This window comes from Myotis myotis, unplaced genomic scaffold, assembly GCF_014108235.1.
Source record: "Myotis myotis isolate mMyoMyo1 unplaced genomic scaffold, mMyoMyo1.p scaffold_m19_p_4, whole genome shotgun sequence".
Taxonomy (NCBI): Eukaryota; Metazoa; Chordata; class Mammalia; order Chiroptera; family Vespertilionidae; genus Myotis; species Myotis myotis.
In genome coordinates, this window is record NW_023416346.1 from 47133738 (window position 1) to 47156451 (window position 22714).

General features: G+C 41.0%; 1 pseudogene; it reads left to right on the forward strand.

Annotated features, from left to right (window-relative positions):
* Positions 1–6300: 6300 nt before the first annotated feature.
* LOC118653390 lies at positions 6301–19274 on the forward strand (annotated as a pseudogene).
* Positions 19275–22714: the final 3440 nt, after the last annotated feature.

Here is a 22714-nt window from a genome sequence, read left to right on the forward strand (position 1 = left end):
ACCTGACTAGAACCTGGTGACTGAACCCAGCTGGAGAACCTGGACAGAACCTGGCTGGAGAACCTAGCGAGAGAACATGGACACAGAACCTGGCTGGAGAACCTAGCGAGGGAACATGGTTACAGAACCTGGCTGGAGAACCTTGAGAACCTAGCAAGAGAACATGGACACAGAACCTGGCTGGAGATCCTAACCAGAACTTCACTAGAGATCCTGGCTAGGCTGCTGATCAACTGAACGCTGTCTCCGTGTCATTCCTTCTTCGCCAACTCCGTCCACACCTTTGGGGACCCCTGGACCCGCAGGGGTTGGACCCCAGCACTCCTCTCCTTCCTGACCACTGAATGCTGGAACGTCACAGCGCTCAGTCCTGCCATCTATCTCTCTTCTATCTACACTCTTTCCCTGGGAGCTCTCGGTCTTATGGGCACAAATGCTACCTGTAGCCCAAATTTCCCAAATTAATATATTCATTTCTCACCTATCCCTGGAATTTCAATATTTACATTTCTTCTGCTTACCTGACATCTCTATTTGAATGTCTCATGGGTGTCTCAAGTTTAACTTTACCCTCCTTTTCTGTTTCAGTTTTTTGTATCTCAGTAAATGGCAGTAAAATCTACCTAGTTTTTCAAGACAGAACCCTTAGTTTCATCCTTAATATTTTCCTCTCTGCTAATTCACATGCATAACCCATCAGTATGCACTGCTATTTATAATTTCAAAATATGTATCAAACATGTCCATTTTGTTTCATTTCTGTTATCACCAACACAGTTTAGACTACCATCATGTGTCTCAGAGGGCACTGCAAGAGCCTCCTAAATGGCCTTGGTACTTCTGTTGCCACTTTCATCACTGTTACACATGGAAATCATAGAGGTCTTTTTAAAAATATAAAATTAGCCATAGCCAGCTAGGCTCAGTGGATAGAGCATCGGCCTGCAGACCAAAGGGTCCCGGGTTCAATTACAGTCAATGGCACATACATTGTTTGCAGGCTCCTCCCCAGTCCAAGCCCTGATTGAGGCTCGTGCAGAAGGCAACCAATCATTGTGTTTCTCTCGCATCAATGTTTCTCTCTGTCTTTCCCATTCTCTTACACTCTCTCTAAAAACCAATGGAAAAATATCCTTGGGTGAGGATTAAAAAATTACATACATATATGTGCATCTATATATATATAACACATATTGATTATATATGTATTATATATATTACATGTATAATATAGAGTTATATATAATATACTAGAGGCCCGATGCATGAAGATTCATGCAAGAATGGGCCTTCCTTCCCCTGGCTGCCGGCACCACCTTTGCTCTAGCCCGGAGCCGCCTTTCCACCTTCACATGCTGCCCAGAGGCCCGAAGTGGCTGGGGCATGCGGTACACCTACGTCGTCGCCCTGCCCCCACCCGCTGGGCACCTACATATGCAAATCAGCCCATCATCTTTGTTGGATTAATTTGCATATTCACTTCTGGTTGGCTGGTAGGCATCGCGGAGGTACGGTCAATTTGCATCTTTCTCTTTTATTAGTGTAGCTATAAAGTTTTATGTAATTATGCATGTATATGTATTAACTAGATAGATAGATGATAGATAGATAGATAGATAGATAGATAGATATAGATATATATAGAGAGATATATATACACACATTATTAGATAAAACTCTATTGATTAAAACCCTTTCCTTTCCTGGCTTTTCTTCACAGTTAGGATAAAATTCAAATTATAACTCATGGCCTAAAGGCTTTAAATAGTATGTCCCCTAACTATTTCTCTAACTCAATGTTAACCACTCTCCCAATTGCTCACTTCTCTCCAGTCATATGGGTCATCTTTCAGTTCATTGAACATAACAGGCTCTTCCTCAGTTCAGGGCTTTCATAGATGCCCATTCTTCCATCTAGAATATTCTTCCCTCTCTTGCACGAGTGGGTCATTATCATTCTTTAGGACTCATCTTAAATCCTAACTCCTCAGATAAACCTTCCCTGATATATCATACCTATCACAGGTACTTCACTATACTCCATCACTTGTATGTATTAAATTTTTTCATAGAACTTATTGATTTTAATTATACAATTATTTGATTATTTATTTTCTCTCTCTCTTCTACCAGAATGTAAACTTCATACACTCAGTACAATATTTGTCTTATTCCTCAATATATAGTCATAACCTAGCAGGTCCACAATAAATATTAATAAATTAATAAACCAGATTCAGAATTTAATCACAGGTGTTTTTACCTAACTGTATATATTTCTATTTAATTCCACATCCTTGGCACTTGCTACTGCACTATACTCTTTAAATGTGGACTTTATAATAGTTATAGAGCTTGGAGTTATCTTTGTAGTCCAGAGTACTCAAGAATCATTTTCTTGAACTATAAAGTTGCTCTATCTGGGTCACTTGGGATGGAGGTCATTTCACTATGGCTAAGTCATCTGCCTTAAGGCTTTATTTGCAATATTCATTATAAACCTCCTCTTGGTAGGAAGCCACAGCTGTGTATTTATATCTAAAATGAAAAATAAGTGTTCATTATTTTATTCTATAGAGGGTGAAGTAGGGCCCAATGAAAAATTTGTTATAACCAGCAACATGACTAGTTTCCCAATCTTCCATGTCTACTTTTAGATTAATCTCTCCAAAGAAACCTCCACTAATTCCTCTGAAAGATGGCTAGTTACCTTCACTGATCACATGATATGATTAACTCTTTATTTCCCCTACTTAAAAATATTTTCATCTATGTACTTTCATCTCCTAGTAAGGGCTTCACAGCTAATAAAACTAACAATCATCCTATCTAATAAAAGATAAACATGGTAATTAGTGTACGACCGCTACCCTTCCCATTGGCTAATCAGGGTGATATGCAAATTAACTGCCAGCCAAGATGGCGGCCGGCAGACAGGCAGCTTAAACTGAACATGAGGCTTGCTTGCTTCAGTGACAGAGGAAACCAATGTTCCCCGCCTGCCTTGCTGGCCTCTAGCCTGCACTTTAAGAAACATTGTAACAAATATAGAAGCTAAACAAAACCCCAGAAACCTGCTTTCAGCGAGCTGGGATCTCAGATCTGGAGTTGATACAGAGTTTTGATTATAGAACCTAAACAAACCAAATACCTGCTTTCAGCAGCTGAGGCCTCAGAGCTGGAGCCAGGCTAAAGCTGGCCCAGAATAAAAAAAGAAAAAAAGGAGCAGTTGGGAGCTTCAGTCCCAGCCTGAAAACAGCCCTCAGCCCCTCACCCAGACTGGCCATGCACCCCAGTGGGGACCCCCACCCTGAAGGGTGTGTGACCAGCTGCAAACAGCCATCATCCCCTCATCCAGGCTGGCCAGGCACCCCAGTGGGGACCCCCACCCTGATCCAGGACACCCTTCAGGGCAAATCAGCCAGCCCCCACCCATGCACCAGGCCTCTATTCTATATAGTAAAAGGGTAATATGCCTCCCAGATCCAGGATCAGCGGAGCCGCGAGGCCTCCCGGCACCGGGATCAGCGTGACAGGGGGCAGCGCCCAAACCCCCTGATTGCCCTGCGGCTCTGTGTGTGACAGGGTGGGGGGCCACAACCTCCCTATTGGCCCTGCTCTGTGCCTGATAGGGGGGAGCTCCCCAACCCCCTGATCGCTCTGCGGCTGTGTGACAGGGTGCGGTGCCCCAACCCCCCACCCCCACCCCACGGGCCCTGCTCTGTGTGTGATGGGGTAGAGCCATAACCTCCCCATCAGCCCTGCCCTGAGTGTGAGAGTGACAGCACCCCAACCCCCTGATAGGCCCTGCTCTGTGGGTGATAGAGGGCGGCACCCCAACCCCCTGATGGGCCCTGTTCTGTGCGTGACAGGGGGGAGCTCCCCAACCCCCTGATGGGCCCTGCTCTACATGACAGGGGGGAGCTCCCCAACCCCCTGATCAACCCTGCCTTGTGTGTGACAGGAGGGAGCTCCCCAACCCCCTGATGGGCCCTGTTCTGTGCGTGACAGGGGGGAGCTCCTCAACCCCCTGATGGGCCCTGCTCTGTGCGTGACAGGGGGTGGCACCACAACCTCCCCATCGACCCTGCCTTGAGTGTGACAGGGGGCGGTGCCCCAACCCCCCAATTGGCCCTACCCTGAGCGTGACTGAGGGTGGCATCGCAACCTCCCAATCCGCCCTGCTCTGTGCATGACAGGCAGCGGCGCCCCAACTCCCCAATCGGCCCTGCTCTGAGCCCGACCAGGGGCTGCACCTAGGGATTAGGCCTGCCCTCTGCCACCCAGGAGCAGGCCTAAGCCAGCAGGTCGTTATCTCCCGAGGGGTCCCAGACTGTGAGAGGGCACAGGCTGGGCTGAGGGACCCCCCCCCCCCCGAGTGCACAAATTTTTGTGCACCAGGCCTCTAGTAGTAATCATAAATAACATTGGTAATGTTTATGTGTTCTAAGTATGTTGCATGCGTTATTAAACCCTCATAAAACCACATGCAGTAGGTACTATTACGATCCCAGTCTTCCTAATAAGGAAACTGAGACATGGTGATGTTAAATTACATGTACAAACTGCCAGAAGTGGAGGAAATATTTGAACCCAGGAAGTCTGACTCCACAGCCTGGGCACTTAAATACCACCTATACTCCCCAAGTGTTGATTCTATAATAGTTCTTACCTGAGTGAGGGAGCCTGAACTCCTCTCAAGTTCAATACATAAGGACTTCCAAAACAAAGAGATCCACTCTGGTATGTATAGATCACACATACTAAGATACGAGATTTCTGTAGTTCTCAATAAATGTGACTGAACATGTGGGATGATTTGGTTTCATCCATATCATGGAGCCAAAGGATAGCGTAAGAGAAAGGAGGCATTGACTTTTACATTCTAGGCTCCCAATGGGCAGTTGAAACACTTCAATACAGGAAACATTCATGAGAACAAGTATATCCTTTGTCCATCAATGTAATGTGAAAGAATGTCAAGTTCTGGTTTAGAGTCAAAATCTGAGCTGAAGATACGGCAGGTGAATGAAAAGATAAAACATTTATAAAGAAGAAAGGAAAAAAGTACAAGATATTATTGACTTCAGGTCAAATTTATTATTTGTAGTTTTGGGGGTTTTTTCTTAATCCTCACCCAAGGATATTTTTTCTATTGATTTTTAGAAAGAGTGGGAGAGGGAGAAGCCTGCAAATGAGGTACGTGCCCTTGGCCGAAATTGAACCTGGGACCCTTTGGTCCGCAGGCTGACACTACCCACTGAGCCAAACCAACTAGGGATCACTTTAGGTCAATTTAATTTTTGAAGCTGCCAGTCCAAAGATTTGTCCAGCACATAACTGAACTTAGCATAATTTGTATCAAGACTAGACTTGAAATCCTCGGGGTACTGTATTACACTGACAATGATATACCAGACATTCAGTGAGTTGAAACATTTCCCCATTTTACACCATTAGTTTCTTAATGATTTGCAACTACTTGCCTGCAAAATAATAAACCAGGAGAACTGGTCCTAGTTAAGAAATCTTTCACTTTATTTCTAAGTTTGAACCGACGCTGGAACTTTTATAAACAGGAACTACAGTGCATATCTGTACAGAGAGAGAGATGCCACCTTCAAAACTCAGAGCTATTGTATGAAGAAAATCACTTTAAGTAAAACGTTTTAAAGCTCTTTGTCCTTAAAATGCATTGTTTACCTGCAAGTACTAAACACTATGATAGAGCTGGCACAACATGGAGCCTAGCACAAAGCCCTTCACATAGAAAACACCCAATAAATGCCAGCCATCATCCGTTTGAATCAATTCTCTCTTTCTTGCCAGAACTTTTGCAAAACCATAGCTCGCTCACAGCAAAATGTGAAGAGTTTTCAGTACATCTTCATCACCACCGCATATCACATGCACATCCACAATGACACCTTTCAGCTGCCTACCTGCTACCCGGAGTGCTCTAGTGCCATCTCTGGTATTTCCCTCATAAACAGTGCCTCCTGCTCTGCACAGTGATTCCTTTCTCCATCAAACTTTACCTCTTTGGTTATCCATTCCTATGGGACCTGCCATCACCTGCCCCGAGGAAGCAATCTGACAAATTAACACCCCCCCCCTTTTTTTTTTTTACAATTAAATACTTTTTAAACTGAGAACTTATAGAAACACAAAGAAATTTTTTTTTCTGGTAGTGGAATTTTTGTATAATGGGAAAGATTAGGGCAGACTGAAAACAGCAAGATAATCAAATGGTTTTTCTACTGTTATTCTCCCATGCAACATCAATTTTGACTGTCACCCATGAATGAAAATGTCTTAGTGAAAGCCCTAACGCCCAGTGGACAGGTTTCCAGCAGTTTTAGAGAAAAAAAATCCGAGATTGGACACACTGAAGAGGGTAAGAGGAACAGTTTCACTTTGCTCATGTCACTTCTCCTCCAAGGTGGATGAAAAAGAATATACAATGGAATATTATTTAGCCATAAAGAGAAGGGAAGCCTAAGTATGAACCATTATGCTAAGTGAAATAAGCCAGAAAAATACAACTACTATATGGTCTTACTTATATGTGGAATAGGAAAACAAAAAAATTAAGTCAAACTCATCGAAACAGAGTAGAATGGTGATTGCTAGTGGCTGGGAGTTGGGGAAAATGGCAGATGTTTGTCATAGGGCACAAACTTTCACCTATAAGATGAATAATAAGTTCTGGGTATCAATGCACATCATGGTTAGTATCCTATATAATAAAAGCCTAATATACTAAGTGTCCGGTCATCCATTCATCCAATCAAAGCATAATATGCTAATGATATGCCAAAGCTGCTTAACCGTTCGCTATGACATGCACTGAACACCAGGGGGCAGACAGTTGACCTGTCGAGTAGTTGCTATGATGTGCACTGACCACCAGGGGGCAGATGCTCCAACCAGTAGGTTAGCTTGCTGCTGGGGTCCAGCTGATTAGAACTGAGCAAGACAGGCTGGACACGCTCCTGGAGCCCTCCTGCAGACCTTCCCCAGCTGGCCAACCTCCCACGTCCCTCCCTGACCTCGATTGTGTACCAGTGGAGTCCCTCAGCCTGGCCTGTGCCCTCTCGCAATCCAGGACCCCTCGGGGGATGTCAGAGAGCCAGTTTTGGCCCAATTCCACTCAACACAGGAGCTTCCCCCTTGTGGTCAGTGCACTCCCACAGGGGGAGTGCCGCTCAGCCATGGCTGGAGAGCACAGAGGCAGTGGCCGGAGCCTCTCCCGCCTCCATGGCAGCGCTAAGGATGTCGATCTGATGGCTTAAGCCCACTCCCCGCATCAGCCAGACATCCCCTGAGGGCTCCCGGACTGCGATAGGGTGCAGGCCGGGCTAAGGGACTCTCCCTCCTCAGTGCACAAATTTCATGCACCGGGCCTCTAGTAGTTAATAATACTGTATTATATAGTAAAAATTGGCTGAGAGATCTTATGCATTCTTACCACACTCACAAAAAGATGTAGGGTGATGGATGTGAGGTGATGGTTGTGTTAATTCACTTGATTGTGGTACTAATTTCACAATGTATACACATCAGATCATCACATTGTATACTTTAAATATATAAAATTGTATCTTTTAATTACACCTCAATAAAACTCAGGAAAAATGGGATTGGTGAATGAGATATTGCAGAAACATTTACCATCTGTGCATAATGCCTAACCTTTTACCTTGAACACAATTTAGTGTAAATGAGTTTTCAATGTGCATTAACAGTAAGCATTTAAGTTTTCTGAACTTATGTGGTAAATTGTATAACTTGTCTAGGCACTTCTGCCTACTCTATGTTTTAGAAGTCTAGAAGACCATGTCATAGCATATAGCTTATGTTATTAAGAGGAAGAGATCTAACCGGTGGTTCTCAACCTTCCTAATACTGCGACCCTTTAATATAGTTCCTCATGTTGTGGTGACCCCCAACCGTAAAATTATTTTCATTGCTACTTCATAACTGTAATTTTGCTACTGTTATGAATCATAATGTAAATATCTGATATGCAAGATGTATTTTCATTGTTCGCGACCCACAGGTTGAGAACCGCTGATATTTTGCCAAATAAAAAACTTTTATTAGTAAGTTTGTACCAATACTTTCTCTGTAACACAATGATAAGTTCAGCTTGATATAGAGGAAGAAATACTGACCTAGGACTCAAGTTACTCCCTCTTGCGAGTTCATCCTCTATAATATGAAGGATTTGAATTAGGAATCTCTAAATCTTCTTCTCACTCTAATATTCTACTAAATGTCTAAAGGTTATACTACCAAAATTTCAATGAACGAATGTTCACATATAAGGTTACATTTTCACAAAAAAATAGAAATGGGAAGTGTTTGGGTTTTAAGTTCCTCTACCCAAATATATTATTTATTTAAATAGGAGAACCTAGAAAACAGAAATATGTTTAAAATCCAAAGAAATATATATCTAATGTACAATATTAAATAAACATCAGAAATGTGTGTGTGTGTGTGTGTGTGTGTGTGTGTGTGTGTTTACACACTCTCAAGAAACTGAGCTCCTCAAATTTGACCACCTGGTAGTTTTTGTCCATCTGTGAAGCCAGCTTCATACAAGTCAAGCACCACAAAATATACAATGTGCAAATTGGGAGTAATTTTTTCTATAGAAAGCACTGCGCAATTACTTCTTATTTAAATGTTATGCATGTGCCTTTGGAGGATAAAATATTTGGAATAGCTTTTCGATTTTGTTATTAAAAATCCTTACATCATTAGGAAACAAAGAGACATGAAAATCCATACACATGGACTATAGGAATAAAGCTCAGACAGGAAGGAAACAGCTTATTTTATGATTTTTGTCTAATTTATATTTTAATGTTTGTATTACACATAGAGGCTCATTAGATATACATATCATACATTATTAAGCAGAGCTGGTAGCAGTTCATAATTTTTTCTATGAGGAAAAATGGGATTTGAGCAAGGAAAAGAATAAATGAACACCAAAAAGGTGACATTTCTATAAAAGATTTTTAATCAATAGCAAATATTTTTTCAAGTTCTTTTCAAAGTATTTTTTGGGAAGTGGGAAGGAAAATATAAAAGCTATAGCCACCTGAGACCAAACTATCCAAGTGCATTATTATCTAAACTGTTAAACAAATATGTTGGCTGATAGACAGAAAGACTGTTTAAAATCTCTTCCTTTGATCTATATACTCCTTAAAATGGACTGATACACTCAAAAGGTATATTTTTTAAAATGACGGTGGGCTGGAAATAGTGTGGGGGGGGCACTTTGTGAAATGTATGATTGTCTGACCACAATGCTGTACACCTGAAACTAATACAAAGTAATATTGAATGTAAACTGTAATTGGAAAGTAAAATTTTTTAAAAGTAAAAAAAAAAAAAATAGACAATAGGCAGACATTATTTTCTTGTTCCATGCTATATCTTTCTTTTGGTGTCAAATACATAAGTCAACAGGAGGCCTTTTAATGAGCCAAGGGATTGAATAGTACTGCTGCTGGTGGAAAACCCCCATTTCCCCCCTATTTCCACTATAAAGAACACTTTCTGTGGGTGTGTGGACAGATGAATCACATCTGCTGAATACAGCCACTTACTCTCCTGGACAGGGCTGGACATACACTAATTCAGTCTTAATCTTTGGATGCTTTTTTCCTAAACTCTGTAGAAAGCTCCACCACCAAAGTTTTACAACAGTATGTGTCATAACTTGATGGATATTTATGTTTTAGTCCCCTTGATGAGGTAGAGTGACATTGGCTAATATCATGTTCTGGGACAAACCCCAATCAAAATTATATTTACAGTTCATCTCACATGACGGAAGGCTTCTGTGTATGACCAATCTAATCTGTTTCATGTTGACACTACTCAGTGTAAGGTTTGAAGAAAGAGTTTTTTGAACTCTCATAATTTCAGAGATACACCCTAATTAGAGTCTGTAGCCCCCATCTATAATAATTAATCAGCCAGTCAACATTAGCAGGTGCTTTGAGCTATATGTTAAATGATGAGAATTAATTTTTATTCAGAATCTGCCACAGACTTTGTCCAAATTCCTCCAGACAGCTAGCTGTGGTTACAGTGGAATTAGTGACCCTATGAGAAAGTGTCGCTAGCCTTCTGCTATGGCAGATTTCTAAAAATTAATCACCAGAAAACATAATCAGACTACAATAAAATTGTTGACTTAGATTCCACAAATGATCAGATCTTACATTTGGAATTCCTTAATACTGAGCGAACACATGTGCAGGTGGCAGGACAATGTTATTCACCCACTGTATCTGTGCTTCCACCTATGGGCCTAAGGTAGCAGTAGGAGCAGAACAGTTTATTCATTTATTAGGAAATCTGTATTAATTCAATTCCATAACTCTAGATACAGATTAACTACATCAACACTTTAGAACCATTTCTACACAAAAACATTGCCAAAAGTTAATTAATTACATTCTTTCATTAAACATAGGTATTTTTAAATACAGCATCTACTATGTACCAAGAATAACATTAGGTATTAGACCTATGGGATGAACAAGTGAAACAAAAGGTGCCTGCCTACGTTTTAGTTGCACACAATGTAGTTGAGCTAATAGCAAACAACAGAGCAATTGCAACTGTTGGAAAATAATAAAGTTAAGTTAGAGTACATAAAGTGTGACTGGCAATGAGGAAAATGACCACTATTGGAGTATAAAACATTCCTTTCAATGAATAAGGGTCTAAACCGAGATCTGAATAATGTTAAATTTGATGGGGAATATCCATTTATTTGAAGGAATTGACTGGATGCTTCAGTCAACGTAACAATCAAACCTGTAGCCCCACACAGACATAGTCACAGGACATAATCAGTCTCTTTGGAGAAGCATTCCAGAGAGGCAGCATAGTTTAATGAGAAGAGAAATGGTGTGTGAGATTCAGTTCAAATGTTAGATGCTTTATGTATATAGTATCTCTAAACCTTAAAACTAGTTCGCAAGAGCTATATGTCTATTGCTCTTTTACCATGAGTTGGAGTGAGGCGCACATCACTCTAACCCTCTGTCTCTTCCAGAAACTGGGGGTAATATTTATAGTGCTAGAAATTCCTAAATGTAATGTTTTTAGTCTCCCAGAAGAGGAAATTTTTGTTTTCCTATTGAGATAATTCTAATATTCAGGATTTCTTAAACATTATAACCCCCAAACATGCATGCTTTAAATTCATGTGTATATCACTTGGTTCTTTAGCTAGCATTACCTAAAATTTCACTAGTAGTAATAATAGAAGTAAAAACTTAAGCAGCAATTTAAATTTAGAGACAGATTAACGTGGTTGGGTTTTAGTTCAAAGGCTAGTGAATAAATATAAATGATCTTTCAAAATCTTTTCTAACAGAATCCTATCTAATAAAGAGGGAATATGCTAACTAACCCTCACACCCTTGAAAAGATGGTGGCGTCCACACCCAATAAGGAGGGGATATGCTAATTGACTGTCACACCCTCAAATATGGCAGGATCCATAGCCACAAGATTGCCGGCAGGGGAGGGCAGTTGGGGGCGACCAGGCCTGCAGGGGAGGGCAGCTGGGGGGACCAGGCTGGCAGGGGAGGGCAGTTGGGGGAAACTGGGCCAGCGGTGGCGGGGGGGGGGGCAGTTGGGGTGACTGGGCCAGCAGGGGAGCAGTTAAGCATTGATCAGCCTGGCAGGGGAGTGGTTAAGGAGTGATCAGGCTGGCAGGCAGAAGTGGTTAGGGGCAATCAGGCAGGCAGGCAGGCGAGTGGTTGGGAGACAGCAGTCCCAGACTGTGAGAGGGAATGTCTGACTCCTGGTTTAGGCCCGATCCCTGCTGGACATCCCCCGAGGGGTCCCAGATTGGAGAGGGTGCAGGCTGGAATGAGGGACACCCCGTGCGCCCCCCCCCCCACAGTGCACAAATTTCGTGCACTGGGACTCTAGTGATATTATAATGTTTAATTAACCTTTGGAAATTTCCAATATAAATATCACCATCATCAAGGAACATATTCCAAATAGATATTTGCTGATATAGTAATATTGACATGTGTCAAGCAAGGACAGTAACAAAATAGCTACAATCTGTTTTGCACAAAACATAACTATGTCAAATGCTAAAACATGGAAGAAAAACAAATGGTCCCTTTGGAAATTCTAGTTTGAATGTGTCCTTTGAAAAATTATTTTGCATCAATATTATACACTGCCTGGTAGACTAATGGCCCAAATGATGATTGAGTAGCTATCTATCAACAGATGGGGAAATAACCTGTTATTGAGGACAATTATAATTTGACATAAGTTGGTTCACTGGTTGATAGCACCTATCAGAAAATGTACTTGAATTTATATTAACTGGTTTTTAAAATTTGTTGCAGAGTTTTCATGGTGGAATATTGAGTTTGAAAAATGACAGTAATTTCCTTGCTGTTGCAACTGAATAATCATTTGCTTTTTAATATTTAAAAAAAATAATCAATACTTATTCTGTGAGCATAAACACATTGGAGAAGTAAGATTAAGTCTACATCCATATCAGAAGGTAAATTTCTTTTGGTTTTATATTATAATACAGTAATAATTGACTCTCTACACGAAAAATTTAATATATTGCCATTTACTTTGCATCTTGATAAATGCAAACCTGTTATTGCAATCACATAAGAAGTGTTTAAAGGTGAAATCAGTGGTAAGCAGGCTGTAAGGAGATTAAATTTCTATTGCATTTTGGATAGGCTTCTTGCTTGTTTGATTATATTCAATAGCTATCTGAAATACATACATTATAAAGGGAGTTACTGGTATGGTCCTAAAAATTCCAACTGATGTATTTGAAGCAAAGTTTTGAGAGGTAAAGCAGAAGTTGAGACATCTCAATGGGATGTTAGTATGTGAAGGGAGAAGGGGCCTAAAGTAGCTGAAATAATCACTGGCTGAGCTTAAGGAAGACTGACTTTTAGTCCATATTACAGTTACCACACGCTTGACTTGGCTTTATTCAGTGGTTACTTGAGAAACTCTGATTAGGTGATATGTAATATAACTTCAGTAATTATAGTCTATATTTCTATTGCTAAAATTTGTTTTGCGTATGTGATAGTCCGTATTTTCAAATGGTGAGGAATAGAAATATCACATATGTAATATTTTAAGGCTCTTTGAACTGACTGCGCTACTACATTAGGCGGAAAAATGTTTCCTAGGAAAATTAACAATATATAGAGATCTTAACAGAAACCAGAATTTATAAGATAAAACTACAGATCCCAAAAGAGAAAAGCACATATAATTTTTTTATGTGAAATATACTCTCTGGGGATAAGGACAGATAGAGATACAGTATTTTTTGAGTTATGTTTCTTTTTTTCCCCTCCCAATATGATGGAAACCATTTCAAATTTGGAAACAAGAATCTTTTTTTTTTAATATATTTTACTGACTTTTTACAGAGAGGAAGGGAGAGAGATAGAGAGTTAGAAACATCAATGAGAGAGAAACATCGATCAGCCGCCTCCTGCACATCCCCCACTGGGGATATGCCCGCAACCAAGGTACATGCCCTTGACCGGAATCAAACCCGGAACCCTTCAGTCCGCAGGCCGACGCTCTATCCACTGAGCAAACCGGTTTCGGCAGAAACAAGAATCTTGATCTTATTTCTAGTTACACTAGAACTCAGGCAAGTAACTGGCTCTTTTTTTCTTTTTGTAGTATAAAAGGAGATCCTCAAACTCCACAAGTTGTTTAAATATTGTATAATCCAACATGCAGGATATCAAACTCAAAAACTTATTCTATATCAGACCTTAACCTCTGTTTCAATCATCTCTGAATAAGTATAAAATATTGGTTATTACAACAACTCATGCACCATGTTGGCATTAGCACCCCTTTGGACTATGTGCAGATTGACTTGTGAGCAGAATGGGAATACTTGTCGGATTCAGAGTAAAATACACATAAATTAGATTAATAGCTTCCCCATTATCAGTGTATGTAAAGACATACAAAAAGGCACTATTGAAATGATTATAAGGCTACAATACATCTTAATGCATTTAAACATTTCAAATGCATGACTTTTTTAAGTAAAATTTTTTTTAAAATGTATACAGAGAATTCTGGGAAAGTCTGCAGTGCTAGCACAGTTTTGAATCACATCACAAATATAGGGGGAAAAAAGCAGATTACGGAAGAAATACCTGGTGGCAGCAGCGGTGCAGGACTAGGAGGCAGGGCTGCAGCGCCTAGGGACCGATAGGCGCACAGGCGGTGTCCAGGAGCCATGGAGTGTGGCCCTGGGACTGGGGTGCGCTGTCCACGGCGGGGTTCCCTGTGCAGGACATGGAGACCTGAGGCTGCAAGGCTCCCCAGGGCTCGGCTTGGACCGAGAAGGGGCTGGGCTGCCGCCTGCTAACAGGGCTCTTGTCTGGGGCATTGGCTGAAGGTTGTCCTCCCCCTGCCCGCATCTCCAAGCACCCTTGCCCCTCCGCTACGGAACGAGGTCCGCCCTGAGGCCGGGCGCACACCATGAACGCCCGTCAGTGACTGAGCTCCGGGCAACCACACTGCCTGCATGTATGTGCGCTGCGTGTGCCAGGAGCCAGGTACACAGTCCTTTTCTCACATGGCAACGCAGTGGACCTGAGCCAGAAGAGCAGCTTCTACACTGGCCTGGGCACATGCATCAACGGTAGGATCTCCCCCTATGACCACTCGGGCTATGGCGTTAGCTCGGCTGGACCTTCTGAAAAGGACCTCTTTGAAGACATCCACGCCGCCTGGCGCACCCTGTACGGCATCAGCCCAGACAGCATCGTCCTGTACGGGCAGAGCGTGATCACAGCGCCCACTCTGGACCTGGCATCCTGCTTCTAGGGCGCCGCGGTGGCGCCGCGGTCCCCACTCACCTCGGGCATGCGCGTTGCCTTCCCAGACACCAGAAAGACCTATTGCTTGGATGCTTTCCCCAACATCCACAAGGTGTCCAAGATCACATCACTGGGGCTTATCCAGGGCATGAAGGACTAGGTGATCGACCCCTTGCATGGGCTGGCACTCTATGAGCGCTGCCCCAAGGCCATGGAACCTCTGGGTGGATGGCGCCAGGCACCAGGAAGTCACAGTTGGACTCCCAGTGAGGGTACATGTGCCGGTTGCGGGCTCAATCCCCAGTAGGGGGCAAGCAGGAGGCAGCTGATCATTGTTTCTCTCTCATCAATGTTTCTATCTCTCTCCACCTTTCCCTTCTTTTCTCTCTAAAACAATTTTAAAAAAATATATACAACATTAACAAAACAAAAAACCCCACAAACTATAAAAGAAAAGAGCAACAATTTAGACATTTTCAAAATTAGAAAATGTAAGAAACAGAAAAACATTTTGAAGTAGGAGAAATATTTGCAAAGTTTACTATATCTGACAAAGGAAAAGTATCTGGAATATATGAAGAACTCCAACCCAGTTATAAGCAAACAACCTAATTAAAAATAGGCTAACAATTTTAACAGACACTTAATCAGAGAAAATATACAAGTGGCAAATAAGCTCATAAAAACATATTTAATGTCATTTGTCATTTAGGAAACACAAATTAAAACCACAAAGAGGGAACATTATGCCAAAATATGAGTAGCTTATATTTAAAAGCTTGACTATAGCATAGGTTAGCGAAGATATAGAGCAACTAGAACACTTTTACAGTGCTGGTGGGAATGTAAAATGTCACACTTTGCATAATAATTTGGTAGTTCCTTAAATATTTTAATATACACTTACTATAAATCTTAGCCATTTTCTCCTAGCTATTTACTCAAGAATGATTTAATACTAGACAAAGAAGAAATTTTTGCTTTGATGTGAATAACAGGAAAACCAAGTATAAATAAGCAACAATCAACTAAAAATAGTTTATATTTTCAAATTAATAACATAAGTAAAATTGAGATATTACACAACACTAGCACAATTAGTTAGAGAGGAATAAATGTTGCTATACTCTTCTAAGTTTATTCTAAATGAAATAGAATAAGGATTTAATATATACTGAAGTGAGTTGATGATGAATATTATAATCATTAAAGCAACCATAAAATAGTTATCACTGAAAATCAGTGGAATAATTAAAATTGAATTTAAGGAGACAAATAAATGAAGATATATGATATTTTCATGGATAGGAAAATTAACATTTTAAGATATTCTTCCTACATATAGCTGGAGATTCACTGTATCTGCCCCCCACCCCAAATTCCTGAAGGATTCTTTATGAATGGCAAATAAGAATATGAAAGAAAAAATGTTCAGCATTACCTATTACAACAGCTAAAGTAAAGCCAAATCAAACAAAAAATAATATAATACCAAATGATGGTAAGGATAAAAAAAACACTTTTGAATAAAAATTGGCAGTTTCTAAAAAAGTTAAATAAGCAACTACCTTGAACTTAGTAATTCTACTCCAAGAGAAATAAAAACATATATACAAAAAAGAATGTTTACAATGACGTTCAAAGCAGCCTTATTCTTAGACAAAAATTAGAAACAACCCAACTGTATATCAACAGAAGAATACATAACCGAATAGTGATTACTGTCCCACAATTAAAAGAAATAAACTACTGATACACACAACATGGATTAATCTCCAAATTTTGTGCTCCAAAATTGAGCACAAAAGGCCAGACACAGCCCTAGCCAGTTTGGTTCAGTGGATAGAGCATCAGGCTATAGACTGATGAGTCCCGGGTTCAAGTCCGGTCAAGGGCACATGCCCGGGTTGCAGACTGGATCCCCAGTAGGGGGCATGCAGGAGGCAGCCGATCAATGATTCTTTCTCATCATTGATGTTTCTATCCCTCTCTCTGCCTCTCCCTTCCTCTCTGAAATAAATAAAAATACATTAAAAAAAAAGCCAGACACAATGGAGCATAAAAGGTATGGTAGAAAAATTTCTGAACAGTGGTTGACCATGGGTCAGACCTTTTAGTTTATAAAGACACAAGGGATCACATGATCTCATTCATATGTGGAATCTAAAGAACAAAATGAACTGATGAACAAAATAGATACAGAGACATAGAAACATGGAACAGACTGTGGAACTTCAGAGGGAAGGCAAGGGTAGGTAGGTGGGTGGAAAGTGATTAACCAAAGAATTTATATACATACATGCATAACCCATGGACACAGACAATTGTGTGGAGAAGGCCTGGGGCAGGGGTAGGTACAGGCTAGAACAGTGGTCCTCAACCTTCCTAATGCCGCGACCCTTTAATACAGTTCCTCATGTTGTGGTGACCCCCAATTTCATTGTTACAAATTGAACACAATTAAAGCATAGTGATTAATCACAAAAACAGTATGTAATTATATATGTGTTTTCCGATGGTCTTAGGCGACCCCTGTGAAAGGGTTTTTCGACCCCCAAAGGGGTTGCGACCCACAGGTTGAGAACCGCTGGGCTAGAAGGAGTCAAGGGGAAAAAAAGGAACATCTATAATACTTTCAATAAAAATAAAATTTTTTAAAAAACACAAGGAAATTTTCAAGGTAATGGAAATGTTCATTATTGTGTAATATGTGTATGTTTGTTCTCCCACGTCCCGCGTGGTTCAGGGTTCAGGATCTGGAAGAGGGGGCACACACAAATGAGAGACAAGACAAGAGATAATTTGGAAATTGGGGGACCAGGCAAGAGCCCATCCCAAGAGGATGGACTCCACTTGTGCTCAGGCCTCACCATCTTTTTATTCAGTTTGGGATCCACCCATAGCCCTTAGGCAAGCAAGTTCCAGTAACAGGCAGACTATCTTATCAGTAAGGATTTACATGGCTATTTGGTGGGGAAGTTGCTTCAGCTACCATTGTGCGGACTAAACAGTGGGTGCATAGCTCTGACCTTTGCCAGGGCTTAAGGGTCACCAGCCTTCCGGGTTCCTTGTCCACACCTCTCTGCTAGTAAAGACAATAGGCAGCTTCCCACACATTATCTTAATTTTTGGTTGATAGTTATATGAGTTAATATTATTAAAACTTAATGCACTGTGTAATTAGGATCTATGCATAAATCATAATAATAAAAAGTAATAGGAAAAATGTTGAAAAAAGGCAAGACATGAACACTTTATCTAGTGTGTTCACAAATATGTTAGAAACAAGAAAACGTACATAAAATAACTGAAAGGAAATATGTAAAAATATTAACAAGGGATTGAACCATGGGTGTCTTTCTTTTTCTTTTCTCCCTTCCTGTGAATTCAAATTACTTTAAAAATTTTTTTAAAAATTTTTCTTTATTAAGGTATTACATATGTGTCCTTATCCCCCCTTTCCCACCCCCCCCCGCCCCCCCCCCTCCCGCCTCATGACCTCACCCTTCCTGGTGTCTGTGTCCATTGGTTATGCTTATATGCATGCATACAAATCCTTTGGTTGATCTCTCCCCCTTACCCCCACCACAAATTACTTTTGATGAAAATATATTACTATGAACATTAAAATTTTTTTCAAAAGAAAAATACAGAAATTAAATAGGTTTTAGGATAGAGTTTTCATACATCTTAATTTATAAGTTAAAAAGCAAACATCTAAGAAATACCTAACAACCATTTGTCAGATCATTTATTCTGATTTTTTTCTTAACTGGTATATGGAATGACCAGGACTTAATAACACTATAAGAAGAAACTAACTTTATTTCATGTTTTTATTAGACTTTAAAACATTCTCTGGGAATATTTCATTTTTTCACTCCTGGATGGAAACTCACACATTAGAGAGTTTTTGTTGTTGTTTCTCTTAGATCATAAGCAAATATTCCCTTTGTTTGGCTTTTTTAAAAATATATTTTATTGATTTTTTACAGACAGGAAAGGAGAGGGATACCCACTGGGGATGTGCCCACAACCAAGGTACATGCCCTTGACTGGAATCGAACCTGGGACCCTTGAGTCTGCAGGCCGATGCTCTATCCACTGAGCCAAACCAGCTAGGGCCCCTTTGTTTTTAAACACTACGGGTCTAATTCAATACAGCAGCCACATTATTTCAATTCAGTCCAGTGTAATAGTTAAATTCTAATTTAATTTAGCGTTTTGCTCTTCTCCCAGGTAAAGCCTGACCAACACAAGAACCCTGGTGTTGGGGAGCATGGACACAGAACATTTCTCTATTTTCTAATCCACCGGCTCCTTGCTCACTATCCAAGATTTCCGTTCCCTACAAATGTTTGCTGAGGAAGAAATATAAGGTCCAGAAAAACGGTAAACATAAGGTCCAAAAAAAGCGTCCATCCTCTGAATATGGGGCTCTTTTTGAGGGTTCCATACTGGGGACCTCCTAATAGACATATTTTAATTAAAAAAATGCCTCTTCTGATTCAATGTTGTGGTCTCCACTGATTGACTGGCAGCTGGTCCTGAGGTTAGCCATGCGGTCACTTGTCTGGTTTTGCTGCTTTTCTGGACCTGGAGCTGAAATACAACTGAGGCCCAGCTGCAGTGGCTCAGTGGTTGAGCATAGAGTCCAGGGGTCCTCAAACTTTTTAAACAGGGGGCCAGTTCACTGTCCCTCAGACCGTTGGAGGGCTGGACTATAGTTTAAAAAAAAACTATGAACAAATTCCTATGCACACTGCACATATCTTATTTTGAAGTAAAAAAACAAAACGGGAACAAATACAATATTTGTATTTGCATGTGGCCCACGGGCCGTAGTTTGAGGACCCCTGGATAGACCTATGAATGGGGTGGGAGGGTGGGGGTGTTGTTGTTTGATTCCAGATCGGTTGTGGGCTTGATCCCGGATTATGCAGGGGGCAACCGATCGGTGGTTCTCTCTCACCATTGATGTTTTGAGCCGGAGGCAAATGTGTGTATGCTAAGCTTTTTTGAGGGCTCATATGCCGTCCAAGAGATATGTCGAAGGGCTTTGAGAATAGAGAAAACCATCTATCCTGGCCTGCAGCATGTCAGGGGTGTCCAGACTGAATACAGTAACACAGACCAACTGGACCCATCATCAGGATGCTTTTGAACTGTTAACTCTGTGAGGACAGACAAGATAACTTGTCTTAGTTATTGTTATGTCTTTGTCACCTAATACATAACTGGTGCTCAACACATTAATTTGTTTAACCAAACTGAACTGCTGGGTCAGAGATTCTGAGGAGACTCATTAAATGCTAATTCCCTCTGTTGGAAGGAACTATGACTTTCAGGCCATGTGATGAATGCTTTTTCAGTTCCTTAGCTTGTCTGATCTTTCTAACCATCAATGATTTTCAAACATTGATTATCTTAAGGAAACTTGTGAAATTTCCTTCTATTAAGACTCTGGGCCACAGATTCTAGCTCTCAGTGTTTCCTCTAGCCTGATGATCTTTTGACCCTTGCTCCAAAGTTCTCTGCTTAATAGAAAAAGTGTTCTCATGTGCTCAGTGCCTCTTACACTTAGTTACTAACACCTGCAAATTTTACCTCAAAATTCACCTTTTAATTTCTTTCTTTTTTTAAATTGATGTTACCCAGCTATCATCTCTTGCTGTGACTTCTGCATTATTCTAATCCCATTAACACAGCGATTCCAAAGTAATCTTGAGATTTTATTTTTCAAAAGCCTTTGATGGCTCTCCACTGTCAATGGGTTAAATGCACTGCCCCTTAGGACTCTATACCCTGGACTCTATACCCTGAAAAGTGAGTTTGGTTGGATAAATTATGGTGTATTATTTGTAAACAGAACCGTCACAATCCATGATCAGTTAGTTATTTTTATAAATTGAAGTTCATTTGTAAAAACACTGTTGTGTATACCTTATTTTGTTACCCCCTCCAAATACAGAGTTACAAAGCAGTTATAAAAGTACTATTCCTAGATGCTTAAAACAATGTTACTTTGGGGGAAAAAAATCATTGCTTTCTTGCAGGAAGTGGAAGCTATGAAAATAACAGCTTTTTCTGCTGATGGAAGGCCCTTGATTCTATGATGGTGATTTGGAAATATTTATTTTAACAGACTTGGGATTATAACCATTTTCATACATCAACATAGGTTCAGGAATCAGCCTCTTAAATTCTATTGTCAATTCTATTGTCAGTTGATCCCTGACTTTAGACACTCCAGGGTCTGCTGAAACTTTACTGAAAAATTTAAAGATATTGCCAAGAAAGAAAGAAAGAAAGAAAGAAAGAAAGAAAGAAAGAAAGAAAGAAAGAAAGAAAGAAAGAAAGAAAGAAAAAAGAAAGAACGAACAGAGGGAGGGAGGGAGGGAGGGAAGGAGGGAGGAAGGGAGGGAGGGAGGGAGGAAGGAAGGAAGGAAGGAAGGAAGGAAGGAAGGAAGGAAGGAAGGAAGGAAGGAAGGAAGGAAGGAAGGAAATCCTCTTCTTTAACTGATTTCTTAAAATCTTTCCTTCCGTATCTGATAAGCTTTGGATTTCCCAGGAGTATTGGAATCAGATCGTTCCAACATGGTCCCTTCTAAGACTTACCAGGCTAATTCTCTTTAAAGATGTGCACATTGCTTCTCGTCCGTGTGCACAGGCAGTGCCGCAGAAGCATTTGCCGCAGCAGCCAGGCGGCTTCTGGCAAGTGTGATGTGCTGGTGGTTGGCCAGGTCGAGCATTCGGCTGACCCCAAGCAGCTGGCCGCCTTGTGGGCGTGCTGGTGGCAAAGCAGGTGGGAGCTGAAGCTGAAGTCCTCACCAAATGGAGGGCAGAGGTAGAGGTTCTAGACCAGCGGTTCTCAACCTGTGGGTCACGACCCCTTTGGGGGTCAAACGACCCTTTCACAGGGGTCGCCTAAGACCACCGGAAAACACATATATAATTACATATTGTTTCTGTGATTAATCACTATGCTTTAATTATGTTCAATTTGTAACAATGAAAATACATCCTGCATATCAGATATTTACATTATGATTCATAACAGTAGCAAAATTACAGTTATGAAGTAGCAATGAAAATAATTTTATGGATGAGGGTCACCACAACATGAGGAACTGTGTTAAAGGGTCTTGGCATTAGGAAGGTTGAGAACCACTGGCCTAGAGACTAATTGTCATTTTTTATCTCTTAATGGGCCTCAGAAACTCCACAGGGTGGCAAAGGGTTTTTCAATAGGGTGGGTCAACTGTTTCCCCCAGGCAAAAACCTCCTGTATAGCAAAAGTCTGCCTGATAAAGATGTCCTCCTGCAGCGTGAGGTAATGACTAAGCACAGGAAATCACGGTGTCTGCATTCTGAGCTTTAACCCCATAGCCCCCAAACCTGGCTTCTGCTCATACAGCTCCAGTCCACTCTTCCCTCCCTCTGCTGGAGCCCATGGTGAGTGGATTCACACAAAATTTGTGTGTGTTGGCCCTTTGAGAGGGTGCCTGCATTTCCAGTTGTCTCTGGTTGGCAGATATCAACCCTCTGTTTTTCACAGCCAGATGTTAAGTGGGCACCTTTCTCAGTAATGACTCTATGGACTGGGGAGCCCAGCTTGGGGTTTAGTCCCCAGAACTGTCAATGGGAACCCACACAGCTGACATACCCCTCTGGATTTGGTAGCCTGGCCAGCCCTTTCTTGCCTCTGCACTTCCTACCAGTCTCTCTGTGGCCTCTACTTTCTGTCTTTGGTTATCAGGTTTCTCTGCTTGAAAAATCTCAATTGATTTTTCAAGGTGGATTTT